Genomic DNA, 14,105 nt, shown 5'->3' with positions numbered 1-14,105 from the left:
ATAGGCAGTTTTATCATGAACAAACTCATCCAGTAGTTTGCATTCCTCCCAATTTCCATAGCAGACACTGAGATTCAGATCCTATGGCATATTTGCTGATAAAACTTTTCCCATAATCTAGTATATAAGTTACTATGTTATTTTTTGTGTTCCTACCATACCCCATAGATTTCAGGTCACATTTCTTCATATGGATATGGCTTCCTGTAAACCACGTGAGGGCAGGCCCTGGTATACAGCAAATGCTTAGTATATCGAAGCAAAGCAACAAGTAATACAGTAATCTAAGCATATTTAAGGGACATTAGAAACTGTAATTCTTACATTTTAATTCCACTTGTTCTCCATGTCCTTTAAGAAACATCTGTTTATTTCTTATATTTTCCAAAGAGTCTTTAGGTTTCTTCAATATGCATTTGGATATATAGATTACCCATATTTGCCCAATGATCTGGGAAGATAGTCTCTACAGGAATCAGGGAAACATGCTCATAATATTTAGGGATCTTTTATTTTAATGGAGATCTTATTCTCTCTTAAACACAATCAGTACATTTTCCAAGGTAATAAAATCTGACAACAGTGAAAATAAAGACAGAATTTCCAAATATGACAAACTACACTATTTTGTATATAAAATGAACTTACATAGTTTGGTCAATATAAAAACACTGAATTCAGGGATCCCTGGGTGGCGCAGCGGTTTGGCGCCTGCCTTTGGCCCAGGGCGCGATCCTGGAGACCCGGGATCGAATCCCACATCAGGGTCCCGGTGCATGGAGCCTGCTTCTCCCTCTGCCTATGTCTCTGCCTCTCTCTCTCTCTCTCTGTGACTATCATAAATAAATAAAAATTTAAAAAAAACAAACAAACAAACACTGAATTCAGATTTAGGACCACAGTTCAAGTCAAATCAGATCAACACAATGACTAATCTGAGGTCAAACTCAAATAAATACTGCCTGAGTGAGATCGATTGCAGGGCTAGAATTTAGGCTTTATCCATCGCACTCAGGATGAGAAGAAGCAAAACAGGAACTTGCCCTAGCCTACTTCGGCTGCTTCCTGTATCTGACCCCTGTTTGAGGTGCAGACATCTCCTTTTTCTCCTGCTCTCTTTTATCAGTCCTTTTGGCCCTGATTGTATGAGGGAGCTGGGGTTTGGTTGTCCTTCCTTAAGCACTTGTACAATCTCTCCCTGTTCTTCCCCTTGCCCAAGAGGCTGCACAGATATGAAGGTTGAGACATGAATGGAAGTCCACCCTCCCCTCATTAGAAACGTGATCTTGTACAAGTTTCTTAAACTCCCTGAAGCACAGTTTCTGCCTTTCCTGAATGAGATCACATGTCTTCACAGGATATTTGTGAAAATCAATGGTGGAATATATATGAAAGCAACAAGTAAACTGCCAAACAATATGCAAGGGTGAGTTCAATATTACACATCTGTGCTACATTGCGAGTGCCAGTAGGCCAAGACTGTTTTATGTTGAACTCTCCAGTATTTTTCTTTTAAGGGTGATGTTGGTAGACGACATTGTTCTGTTCCCATCTATTGAGAGGTAGAATGTGAACATGGGGACATATCATGCTCCAATCCACTCACTGGACAACCTTTGGGGTAAGAGTCTGCCTGTAGAGCCCAGTTTTCTATGTAGCTGTAGGTTTATCTTTTGTCTTAATACTTTAAAAATATTCTTGATGGAAATTGTTTAAAAATAAATTGAAAGGCTGAAGGAGCTAGTGAAGAAAGATGGATGGATGATTTATTGTGAACAGAAGGAAATATAAAATATATTCTGACTCTACCTCATTGCCTTCTAAAGAGCATAGTCACCATAATTTTCTATTTTATTAGTAATTCAGGGGCACCATTATGAATATTAGTTACACTCTGCTATAACAATATGATGACTTCAGGGAATATGCTGCATATTGGGTTATATTTGGCTTAATACCACATAACTTTAAATTGTGTGAGATTTGATTGTTTTATAATTTTTTATTTCCTCCTCTGCTGCTCTCTTCTCCTCACTATGAGGTAATACCTATACTAGCCCTGTTTTTTCTTATTTACTGCTTTCTCATAGAAGTCAAGAGTGTATTCTAAATAAGTCCCCCTCTCTGTAGGCCTCTCTCAGAAGAAGCCTGGTGGTTACTCCAGGACTCTGAGAGCTTTAGAGAGATCTCTAACCTCTCCCACCTCATTAGATACTAAGAAACTTTCCCCCAGATGTGTCTCAAGATAGTCAGGAGGAATAATCAGGCCAAGAAGCCATTGCTTTCCAGGTTATATATATATATATATATATATATATATATATATATATATATATATATTCATCTATTATTGGAGTCAGCCATTTGCTAAGCCACCCTCACTTCAGAACATCATTTAATCCCCAGTTAATTCATCTTCACATTTACCTCAGAAACTGCCACCGATCCAGAACTGATCCTTGCTTCCAAGTATGTTCCTTAGACTCCTTCAAGCAGGAACCCAACCCTCATAAAGGATGCCTCCCCTCCCTCTTGTTGAAAGCTGAATTCCATGATTCCTCTGAAGTACTTTCCCTTGATGCATCAAGTCAATAATTCTGATTTCGTCCTACTACAGGTGTGTTCCTCTTGGTCTTTGGTCGATTAGAGCATAACACCAGTTACTGGCAAATCCTCTTTATCGCTAACCTCTTTTCTGAACGTGACATTAATATTATGTTCTAACTGGATCTGGACACTTCTCCTGGAGCCCTCCTCAAAGTGATAGCTATATATATTTTTTCATGTGTCTTATACCACTGGGCCTGCAATGGACTCTATGTCCTCTTGGTTGATTTTAGATCATCCTTCTTCTTACAAACACTCAGTGTTAAATCTTATTTCATCAGACTACATTACTACCCATGACTCTTCCTTGTGGTAGTCATCTATTGTCATCATCTGCCTCACTCTTCCCTGAAATTTTCAGCTCTTGGCTTTACAACAATATGGTTGTTTTAATTCTTGGTAATTTCATTATCTATATAGATGATACTTCCAATACCCTCAGTTCCTCAGTCCTTGACTTTCTCTTTTCTTATGACTTGTGTCTTCAGCCATCCCTAAATCATTCACTCCCATGGTCATGTTTTCGGCGCGTTCAGTACACAACAATTTAATTCTTCCATGATCTCAACTTCAAGCCCCCACTCCCTGAATAGCAGCTCCTACTTTTTTTCTGATGCACTTGACTATCTCAACTCCAATAATTTTTCAGTCCTACTGGGTAAAATTCTACCAGCATTTGCCTGTAACTACATCTATGCCTTCAATTCCCTCATTTTTTTTTTGGTCTTAGATCACATCCTTTATCATTATAACTTCTTACTTGACCATGAAAAGCAAACAATGTTGTTTAATCCAACTCTCCCCTTGCTCTATGTCTGCATGACTAAACATGACTGTGGAGGAACATAAAGCCATGCTGTCTGATTTGATTTGATTTGATGATTTTTGCTTGACAGATAGTGTTTTTTATTGTGACAGAACATATGTAACATAAAATCTACCATTTTAAACATTTTTGAGGTAGACAATTCATTGGAGTTAAGCACATTTATACTGTAGTATATCCATTACCACCACTCAGTTCCAGAACTTCCTCAGCTTCCAGAACTAGAACTCTGTATCCATTAAACAAAAGCTCTTCCCTCCTCAACTCCCCAAACTACTGGCAACCACCATTCTACTTTCTGTCTTTCTGAATTTGACTAGTCTAGGTACCTCATGTAAGCAGAATCAGACAATATTTGTCCTTTTGTGACTGGCTTATTTTGCTTAGCATGAAGTGTTCAAGGTTTGCCCATATTGTAGCATGTGTCAGAATTTCATTCTTTTTTCAGGCTGGGTGTATGTAGCACATTTTGTTTATCCATTCAGGATTATATTTTAAATTTCTGGTCATTTAACTCCTTTGAGCTTCAATTCCACCAGATTGTCTTACTCCATTCCCACATTAATTTTACTATCTTTCCTAGACTATTATTTCATACCTTATTCTACTTTCGCAAATCCATAAGACTTTACTCTTAGCCATTGATTTTGCTTTCTATATTACTGAGAAATTAGAAGCATTCAAAGAGAGAATGTCTGCAAGATTCCATTGTCATATCTACCAATGAATCTTAGCACTAATATACACTATTTCCTCACCTTTCATTGTCATCTATTTTGGACTAGCTTACATTCCTTTTTATAAATACTCAAGGTCATTGCTGTAACAGTTGTCCTCTCTTTTGCCTACAAATCAGGTTTCCTTTTTAAAAAACAAGTTTAAAACTTTTTTCCAGTTTTACTGAGATATAGTTGACATATAGCACTCTGTAGGTTCAAGGTGTACAGCATAATGTCTTGACTTACATATATTACAAAACAATTCCCCCACAAACAATTTGGTTGGCATCTATCTTCTTCTCATACAGACACGTACACACACACAAATGTTTTTTTTCTTTCATATGAGAACTGTCAGAATTTACTTTTTTTCAAAGATTTATTTATTTATTTATTTAACTTTAGTGGGTGGTAGTAGAAGGGGAGATGGAGTGGGAGAGAATCTTTAGCAGGCCCCATGCGCAGTGTGGATCCTGACACAGGGCTCCATCTCACGACCCTGTGATCAGAGCCTGAGCTGAAATCAAGAGTTGGATGCTTAACCAACTGAGTCAACCAGGTGCCACCAGGAATTTCTTTTTCTTTCTTTCTTTCTTTCTTTCTTTCTTTCTTTCTTTCTTTCTTTCGATAGTCACAGAGAGAGAGAGAGAGAGGCAGAGACACAGGCAGAGGGAGAAGCAGGCTCCATGCACCGGGAGCCCGACGTGGGATTCGATCCCGGGTCTCCAGGATCGTGCCCTGGGCCAAAGGCAGGCGCCAAACCACTGCGCCACCCAGGGATCCCTCTTTCTTCTTTCTTTCTTTCTTTCTTTCTTTCTTTCTTTCTTTCTTTCTTTCTTTCTTTCTTTCTTCTTTCTTTCTTTCTCCTTTCTTTTTTAAGATTTTATTTATTTATTCATGAGAGACACACAAAGAGAGGTAGAGACATAGACATAAGCAGAGGCAGAGACATAGGTCCTGGGATCGAGTCTCCCAGGACCCCAGGATCATGACCTGAGCGAAAGGCAGATGCTCAACCACTGAGCCACCCAGGCATCCCAGGATTTACTTTCTTAACAATTTCTCATATACCATCCCATAGTGTTATCTACAGTCACAGGTACACTATATCAAGGGGAGGTATTTTCCTTTCTTCAGTTGAAGATCACAGTTCCAACCAGCCCTGAATTGTGAACAGGCTGATTCAGGAAGACTTACTATCAAGTCACTATAAAGTCTAAAAATTACAATTCTGATTTTTTAAGTGACCCAAAGCATGTGCCTTAAGTGCATTTTTTTCTTCTAAATTTTTATTTAAATTCTAGTTAGTTAACATAGTTTTAGGAGTAGAATTTAGTGATTCATCACTTGCATATAACACTCAATGCTCATCACAAGTGCTGTCTTTAATACTCATCACTCATTTAGCCTAAATTTCTATGTACTCTCAACTCTCAATGAGCCTTCAAGATCTTTTTTTTTTTTTTTAAAGATTTATTTATTTATTCATGAGAGACACAGAGAGAGAGGCAGAGACATAGGCAGAGGGAGAATCAGGCTCCATGCAGGAAGCCCAATGCCAGACTCGATCCCAGACTCTGGGATCACGTCCTGAGCCAAAGGCAAACACTCAATCACTGAGCCATCCAGGGGTCCCAGAGCTTTCAAGATCTTAATGAGTCTTACATAACTAAAATCTGATCACTTTATATAATTTCTTCCTTCACTTCCTGAATGTCTTGACTTAAATACCACATTCTCAGGTTAGGTCATGTTGGTCCCTCACACCCAACCATAGCAGTTTCTATTCTACTTTCCTGTTAGCCTTCATTGCTATCTAGCAAACTATATTTTCATTATGTATATTTTATATTGCACATGAGAACAAAGATTTTTGTTTTGTTTGCTTTCGCAAACAAATTCTATTATATTCTCAATGCTTGAAACAATGCCTGACACGTAGTTGGAATTTAATAAATATTTTCTGGATGAGTGAATGAAAAATTAGTACTGAGAATTAGGAAAAGTTAGATATTTAGAGCCATGTGTACAAGAGCAAATGGGTCCTTGGTTATCATATCCGTGGTTTTTCTGTGAGTAAAATTTTAGTTTTATGAAGTAGCAGCTTAATAACAATAATAACAACTGAGAACTTATTATGAACAGAAGCCATCCCACATGCTTTCTTCATTTCTTATTTAAGCCATACAATCACAAGAAATAGCTATCATTACCTCCGTTTTATAGATGAGGCTAAGCAACTTGTTCAGATTCACCTTGCTAGTAAGTGATTGTATTGGGATTCAAATCAGTTTCATCTGACTCCAAAGTTCATTTTTTCCCCCCACTACATGGTTTACTTTTTGGCTCTTGGCTGGTGTTTTGGTTAATGGGGTATTAATGTAGGCAATAAATTAGAAAAACTGAGTGATATGCCATTTAGCCTTTTGAGTTTATAATTTTCTTTATTATGCAAACTTAGGTATAATTCAGTTTTAATATCTTCTGTATTTGTGAGAGATATGAATAGTCAAAATGTAGGGTAAGCATTGTTTTCATTTTTAATTGAAAATTAAAGTTTGTCCTGTATCAGAATCTGCATGCATGTAATAGTAGAGACAGATATGCTTGACCTTTTTTAGTGTAATATTTGGTTATTAAAAATGGAATTTTATTTGGTTTGACTATTTCTCTTGCATTTAAAAGGCAATAAAAAAGCTTTCCTGCAGCTAATTTAAAAATAACAGCAAATTCTCATGGATGCAATGCAAATATCTGCTGTGAGGCAAAGTCTGTTTCGTTTTATTTATTTATTTCTTCACTCATTACATTGATTACACTGTAATCGGATTCAGGGACCCTAACAATGGAAAATAAAATTAGATAGGTATATGTGAGAGAAAATTAGTGAGCTATTTGTCCAGCAATTGTACATGACATGGTGATTTTTGTTTTGAATTTTGTAAATCATTCATTTTGAGATTGTGATAAGCAACATTGATATCACTCAATTTTCCAAATGTAATTTGGAGCATTTTTTTTCTTTTAACATATTTTTGGTCATGTGATAAAATGGTGATAAATTAATTTACTTTCATATATAAAACTTCCTTTCTTTGATCAAAGAAAATGTTCATTGTCATTATACATACCTGAATAACTGAATGGTTTAGCCCTTGAAGAACTGATTTCTAGCTCCAACTTTTTTATTTTCTTAATTTCTGTGCCTTGATTTCTTCCTCTGAAAATTCAGCGTAATCCTTTTCCTGTTTATTTTATGGATAAACTGAAACTTCCACTAGGTAATTTATGAAAAATCACCTTGTAAGTTGGAGTCTCTATGTAAATGTAAAATAGTTGTGGTTTTATTGCTATTCTGTAGCTTAAAGGAATTATTAAATGCTTTATCTACTTAGGGTACGTGGGTGGCTCAGTCAGTTAAGACTCTGGCTCTTGGTTTCATCTCGTGTCACGATCCCATGGGTCCTGGGGTGGAGCTCCAAGTTGGGCTTTATGCTCAGTGGAGAGTCTGCTTGAAGAATCTCTCTGCCCCTTCCCACCCACACACATGCACCCTAGTGCACAGGTGGTCTCTAAAATAAATAAACTTCTTGCAAGATACATCCACGAAGGCAAAAGAAACAAAAGCAAAAATGAACTATTGGGACTTCATCAAGATAAGAAGCTTTTGCACAGCAAAGGATACAGTCAACAAAACTAAAAGACAACCTACAGAATGGGAGAAGATATTTGCAAATGATGTATCAGATAAAGGGCTAGTTTCCAAGATCTATAAAGAACTTATTAAACTCAACAGCAAAGAAACAAACAATCCAATCATGAAATGGGCAAAAGACATGAAGAGAAATCTCACAGAGGAAGACATAGACATGGCCAAGAGGCACATGAGAAAATGCTCCGCATCACTGGCCATCAGGGAAATACAAATCAAAACCACAGTGAGATACCACCTCACACCAGTGAGAATGGGGAAAAGTAAGAAGACAGGAAACAACAAATGTTGGAGAGGATGAGGAGAAAGGGGAACCCTCTTGCACTGTTGGTGGGAATGTGAACTGGTGCAGCCACTCTGGAAAACTGTGTGGAAGTTCCTCAAAGAGTTAAAAATAGACCTGCCCTACGACCCAGCAATTGCACTGCTGGGGATTTACCCCAAAGATACAGATGCAGTGAAACGCCAGGACACCTGAACCCCGATGTTTATAGCAGCAATGTCCACAATAGCCAAACTGTGGAAGGAGCCTCGGTGTCCATCGACAGATGAATGGATAAAAAAGATGTGGTCTATGTATACAATGGAATATTCCTCAGCCATCAGAAACAACAAATACCCACCATTTGCTTTGACGTGGATGGAACTGGAGGGTATTATGCTGAGTGAAATAAGTCAATCGGAGGAGGACAAACATTATATGTTCTCATTCATTTGGGGAATATAAAAAATAGTGAAAGGGAATAAAGAGGAAAGGAGAAAAAATGAGTGGGAAATATCAGAAAGGGAGACAGAACATGAAAGACTCCTAATCCTGGGAAACGAACTAGGGGTGGTGGAAGGGGAGGTGGGCGGGTGGTGGGGGTGACTGGGTGATGGGCACTGAGGTGGGCACTTGACAGGATGAGCACTGGGTTTTATTCTGTGTGTTGAAAAATTGAACACCAATAAAAAATAAATTTATTATTAAAACAAATAAAATAAAATAAAATAAAATAAAATAACATAAAAATGAAAAATGGTGCTTAAAACAATTTTATCAACTTTATACCTTCTCCAAAATTGTTGGTTTTGGATTGTAACATTCACCTCTTATGATTATTTTTTTAGTTAGTGAAGAAGTCCCTGGGGTATAAAGTAAGCCCTTCATGGATTTAAATGATAGCACTGGTAATGAATTAACACCCTAAAACTTACTCAGATTGTATTTTGTTTTTCATGTTCATTTTTTTTTTGTTACTAAAATAATCAATGTTGATATTGAAATAGTTTTTATTTTTTGTGGTTATAAGCAAGGTGGTAATGCATTTTTGAGTGCATATACCTTCACATATAATTTAATCCTGAGTTTTCTGGTTGACACGGTATATGACATGATTTATAAGAGATTGTGGGTTCAAATGGAACCTCATTTTGTAGCCTCTTCCCAATTCTATTTTCTTTTCTTCTCTTTTCTTTGGAGAGAGAGAGAGAGAGTGTGTGTATGAGCACAGGGGGAGGGGCAGAGGGAGAGAGGGAATCTCAAGCAGACTCCCCACTGGACACGGAGCCTGATGTGAGCCGCAGCCTCACGACCTTGAGATCATGACATAAGTTGAAATCAAGAGTCTGCTGCTTAAATGACTGAGCCACCTAGGTACCCCAATTCTTCATTTTTAATCTATAATTTTAAATCTACAAGATGAACATCTAAATATCACATTTCTTAATATATGTAAATCCTGAATCATAGTCAATTTATGCTTCAAAAAAGAAAAAATAATAAGACTTTTTGTTATTAATTTCTAGTTTAATTCTGTTGTGGTCAGAGAACATACTTTGTATAACCAATATCCTTGGTTTTATGGCCCAGAATATAGTTTATCTTAGAAAATGTTCTGTTTGCACTTAAGAAGAATGTATACTCTGCTGTTGTTAGGTAGTGTTTTATTAATGTCAACCAGATCAAGTTGGTTGATAGTGTTATTCAAGTTTTCTATGTCTGTATTAGTTTTCTAGGGTTTCTGGAATGAAATATTGCAAACCGAATATCTAGAGGTCTGAAGTCAAGGTATTGGCAGAGTCATCCTTCTTCTTCTAAAACAGGAAATAAAAGATTTATTCCAGGTCTCTCTTCTAGCTTCTGGTAGTTCTTTGGCTTGTGGTAGCAGAACTCTGAAATTTACATATTGTGCTTGTTTCTGTGTCCAAATTTCCTTTTTTTATGATCCAATACAATCATATTGGGTCAGGGACCTATCCTACATTGGTAAGACCTCATCTTAACTAACTACCTCTGTAATGTTCTTTTTCCAAATAAGGTCTCTGAGATATTGAGGATTAGGACTTCAACATGTGAAGTTTTGTTTTTGTTTTTGTTTTTTTTTTTTTTTTTGGGGGGGGGGTGGTGGGGGACACAATTTAACCCATAAGAATATCCTTACTGATTTTTGGTCTAATTCCCTATATATTACTGAGATTGGTATTAAAATCTCCAACTCTAATTGTGCATTTGTCTGTCTTTGTATTTCCTTATAGTTGTATCAGATTTGCTTTATATATTTTCAAGCTCTATTATTAGGTACATAAGCTCTTAGAATTGTTATGTTCTCTTGATGAATCAACTCCTTTATCATTATGAAATAACTTTTATTCTTGGTAAATATATAATATTTTTTGTTTTGAAGTTGATTTTCTCAAATATTAATATAGACACTCAGGCTTTTGATTTGTGTTTTTCTGTATTCATATTTATTTGCACAGCTTATGAGTCATCTTTACTGTTTTTTTTCTCATTTCTCTCTTTGAATTTATGAGCTATGGATTCTTGGAAATGTCTTGACCCACAGGCCCTGTAAAGATTTTATACAAAATGTTTCATAGCTTAAATGTTCCTCACTGTTTGAAGAGACCTGCAGTAGATGAAGAGGTCTCATCTATTATTTTCAGCCAGCAACATGCACATGATGCATACAAAAAGAACTTGGGAAACCATGCAAGATGTCTGAGATATCTCTGTGCTTTGACTGTGCATCTTAATTTTGTGAATCCTTGAAATTATTAGTAAAGTTTGATAGTAAGATCTCTGATTTGTGGGAATCTGATCCTTTCGACAATCTGATCTTTTGTGTTAGCTCATATACTTAAACTTTTTAACGCACATCTGCCAAAAAAAGAATTTTAAATTTTCTAAAACATTTTGATTTTAAGGTCCCATTGGTAGTAGTAGATACGGCTTTAGGGATGGTAAGGAAACAAGCTTGCCAATTAAAGATTTATTACTCTCTTCAGATTTAAAACAGAAAAATAGCAACTTTAAAACTGGTAATAGTTATTCCAAAATTCTAATCTCTAGTAAATCTGTTACTATTTTCCCTCTTATATATTCTAAAGTGGGTTCTACAGGTAGGAGGAAGTTTACTTGACCTTACCAAGAAGAGGGATGATTTGTGTAGATGCGGGTCCCCTGCTATGATCTGAGTTCCTTCCTATCTCGTCTGGTCAGTGTACCCTTGCTGGCATATGCTGTTATGTTTTGAGCTGGTGAGACTCATCTTCTGGCCTCTCTGCGAGGCCTATGAATAGGGTAATGTCTCTCCATCTGCTGACCAGACATCATCTTGGAATCTGCTTTTCCTGCAGGTCCTCTGAGACTTAGCCATGTCATCCCTCAAACCTCAAGACCTTGAATCCCCTCACCCTTTACCACAATGTCCCTATACCAGACCCACTGGCTTCAGACTATATGTGAATGATTGGTTATTTTTCACAACCCATAGACTCAAAGGAGTCCCTGGAGAGGGATGCTCTCACCCACCATTTTTGATATGTGTTCTCCACACAATTTCTAATTTGCTGAGGCTATTCCATATTGTGGTAGATGACTTTCCAGTAGAATCTCTAGTGATAAGTTAGGCAAAAGCCTATATAATTTCAACTTTGTCCTCTCTTATGCTTTGATGTTGCTGACTCTTGCTAATAAACTGAGAGAATAATAAAGAGCTTGACATCCTACCTTTTTGTTCTACTCTTGGTACTGGCTACCCCTTTTATCTTATCTCTTGCAATATTCTTCTTTCCTCCACTGAATGAGTGTTTCTCTATGACATATACTTTTACTTTTTATTTCACGACCTATTTTAATCCATTCTCTGTTTTCTGATGCAGTAAATCTCAAATGAATACTCAATGGCTGAGCACTGTAGGAGGACACGATTTGTGGGATCTTAACCATATATTGGTTTGATATTTCCAAAATTATTGTCCCAAATTTTCAAAACAAACCTAAAACAAATGAAGGAAACAGATCAGAGAGTGTTCAGATTTTTTTAGGAGTATTTCCAGGGTGTTGGAACTAGATGAAGTTGTAGGAATGAGTTACCATTTATTAAAAAAAAAAAAAAATTTGCCTGAAAGGGGAGCTAGAGGATGATGCCAAGAATAGGGTAATTAAATGACATTATGAGGGTCCTGCTGACTCCTTCAATGCATAAGACACTTATTATAGCTTATTATTTCATATAATGCTTTTTCATTAACCTTGTAAGTTAGATTTTTAAAACATAAAGACTTCTTCATATATGAAAAACCAGAGAAAAAATTTATAGCTAAGTGTGAAAAGGACAGAATTTGAACCCACAAATTCCCCCTTTTTTGTGAATCCTAAATATGTGTCTATTATATTCTTCTATAGGTGCTATAAAAGACCTGAGGCTCATGTCTGTGGAATTATTGGCTGTATATAATCTACCCCACTAGCACCCATGAAAAGGAGTTAAATAGGCTATTGTGTCATACGTGATTTTTTTCCTGATTTAAGTGAGGTCTGTACACACCTATTTTTCTGATAAAAATCTTATAGATAGACACATAAGTAGGGAGACTATTCCTGAGTACCTCATAGCCCTAGGGAAAAAAACCCCAACAACGAATAAGTGAGATAAAGTTTAGGATTTGTAAAGGAGGTAACTATAAATGTACATTGGTGTTTGGGAAGAAACAAAGTGAAACATTTTTAGCAAAGAGCATCATAGATGCTTGAAAATATGTTGCTACAAAAAACTTAAATTAGGCTCAACAATTCTTGAGACTTTGATCTAAATCAAAAGGTTTTTGGACAGCTTATGGATTTTTCCTTCCCTGAAACTGTTGGAAGCCATAGATTTGAAAAGGAATTTCACACAGATATGATCATCACAGCAGCGATAAATGGTTATCTCTACAGAACAGAAGTAGGCAAGTCAATGGGACCAGGTTCCTCAGCCATGGAGACACCAGAGGCTGGTGTGGGAAAGCCAAACTGAAACCTGGGATATTATGCATGTTAAAGGGATCCTGATGAAGTTTCACCAACATACACCTCACCAAGTCACTTTCATGTAAATAGGATGCTTTCATACTGAATGGCTTGGAAAAGGGAACTTTTGCTTTCTCTACTAATTTTGATTTAATGAAAATATATAGCTATGTGAGCTAAAATGTTATCATCTGAAGCAGTGGTTTCCACATTTTCCAAATTGCACCCCTTATTAATAAAACATTTTAAAGCACACTTCTCCAAATTATATTGCTTTTATTTATTTAAAAAATTGATACTAATATGTATTATAAAATTATACTCAAATGGAAATTTAAGGCACAAAATGAAATAAATAACATTAAAAATTAAAATTTTGCTTTTACTTAAAATACTAGTATTATGAATAAAAATATAATTGAATGTATTTTATTCTTTTCGAAAAAAGTGGTTTCACATTTCGTGATCCAGGTATTTGGAGGTCTAAGGTCATACAATGTGAAGGAGATCCAATGCCATAGCTAGATTTCTGTGGATTCTTAAGTGAATTATGAATCTTGTAATTACTCTGGCTTTAAATTCTTATTCTGGTTGGGTGTTGTTTACAGTGTCTGATCACTAACCTGCTTTGTACTCAATGCAGAGAATCAGTAACTTTCCTTTCCCCAAACTGCATTGGGGTGTTCAATATCTCTGCTCTTAAATGTTATTTGGCCCTCCTGACATCAGGACTTTCTCATTGACCAACGTTGCCCATTGGCTCTGGCCTCTTAATAGTGGGCCTCTCTCCTTCCTTTCTCCCTCTCAAATCATTCTCTGATAGTTACTCATGGTAATTTACTCTCTGTTATTCAGCTTCTTCCGTATCTAATTATAGTTCAGTGTGATTTGTTAAAACAAACCATTAGCCACAATAAGGACTTAGGGAGACTTTAAATGTCTTCTGTTCCTTTCAGTTTTACACTC

This window comes from Canis lupus, chromosome 3, assembly GCF_011100685.1.
Source record: "Canis lupus familiaris isolate Mischka breed German Shepherd chromosome 3, alternate assembly UU_Cfam_GSD_1.0, whole genome shotgun sequence".
Lineage (NCBI taxonomy): Eukaryota > Metazoa > Chordata > Mammalia > Carnivora > Canidae > Canis > Canis lupus.
This window is presented reverse-complemented; position numbering follows the sequence as displayed.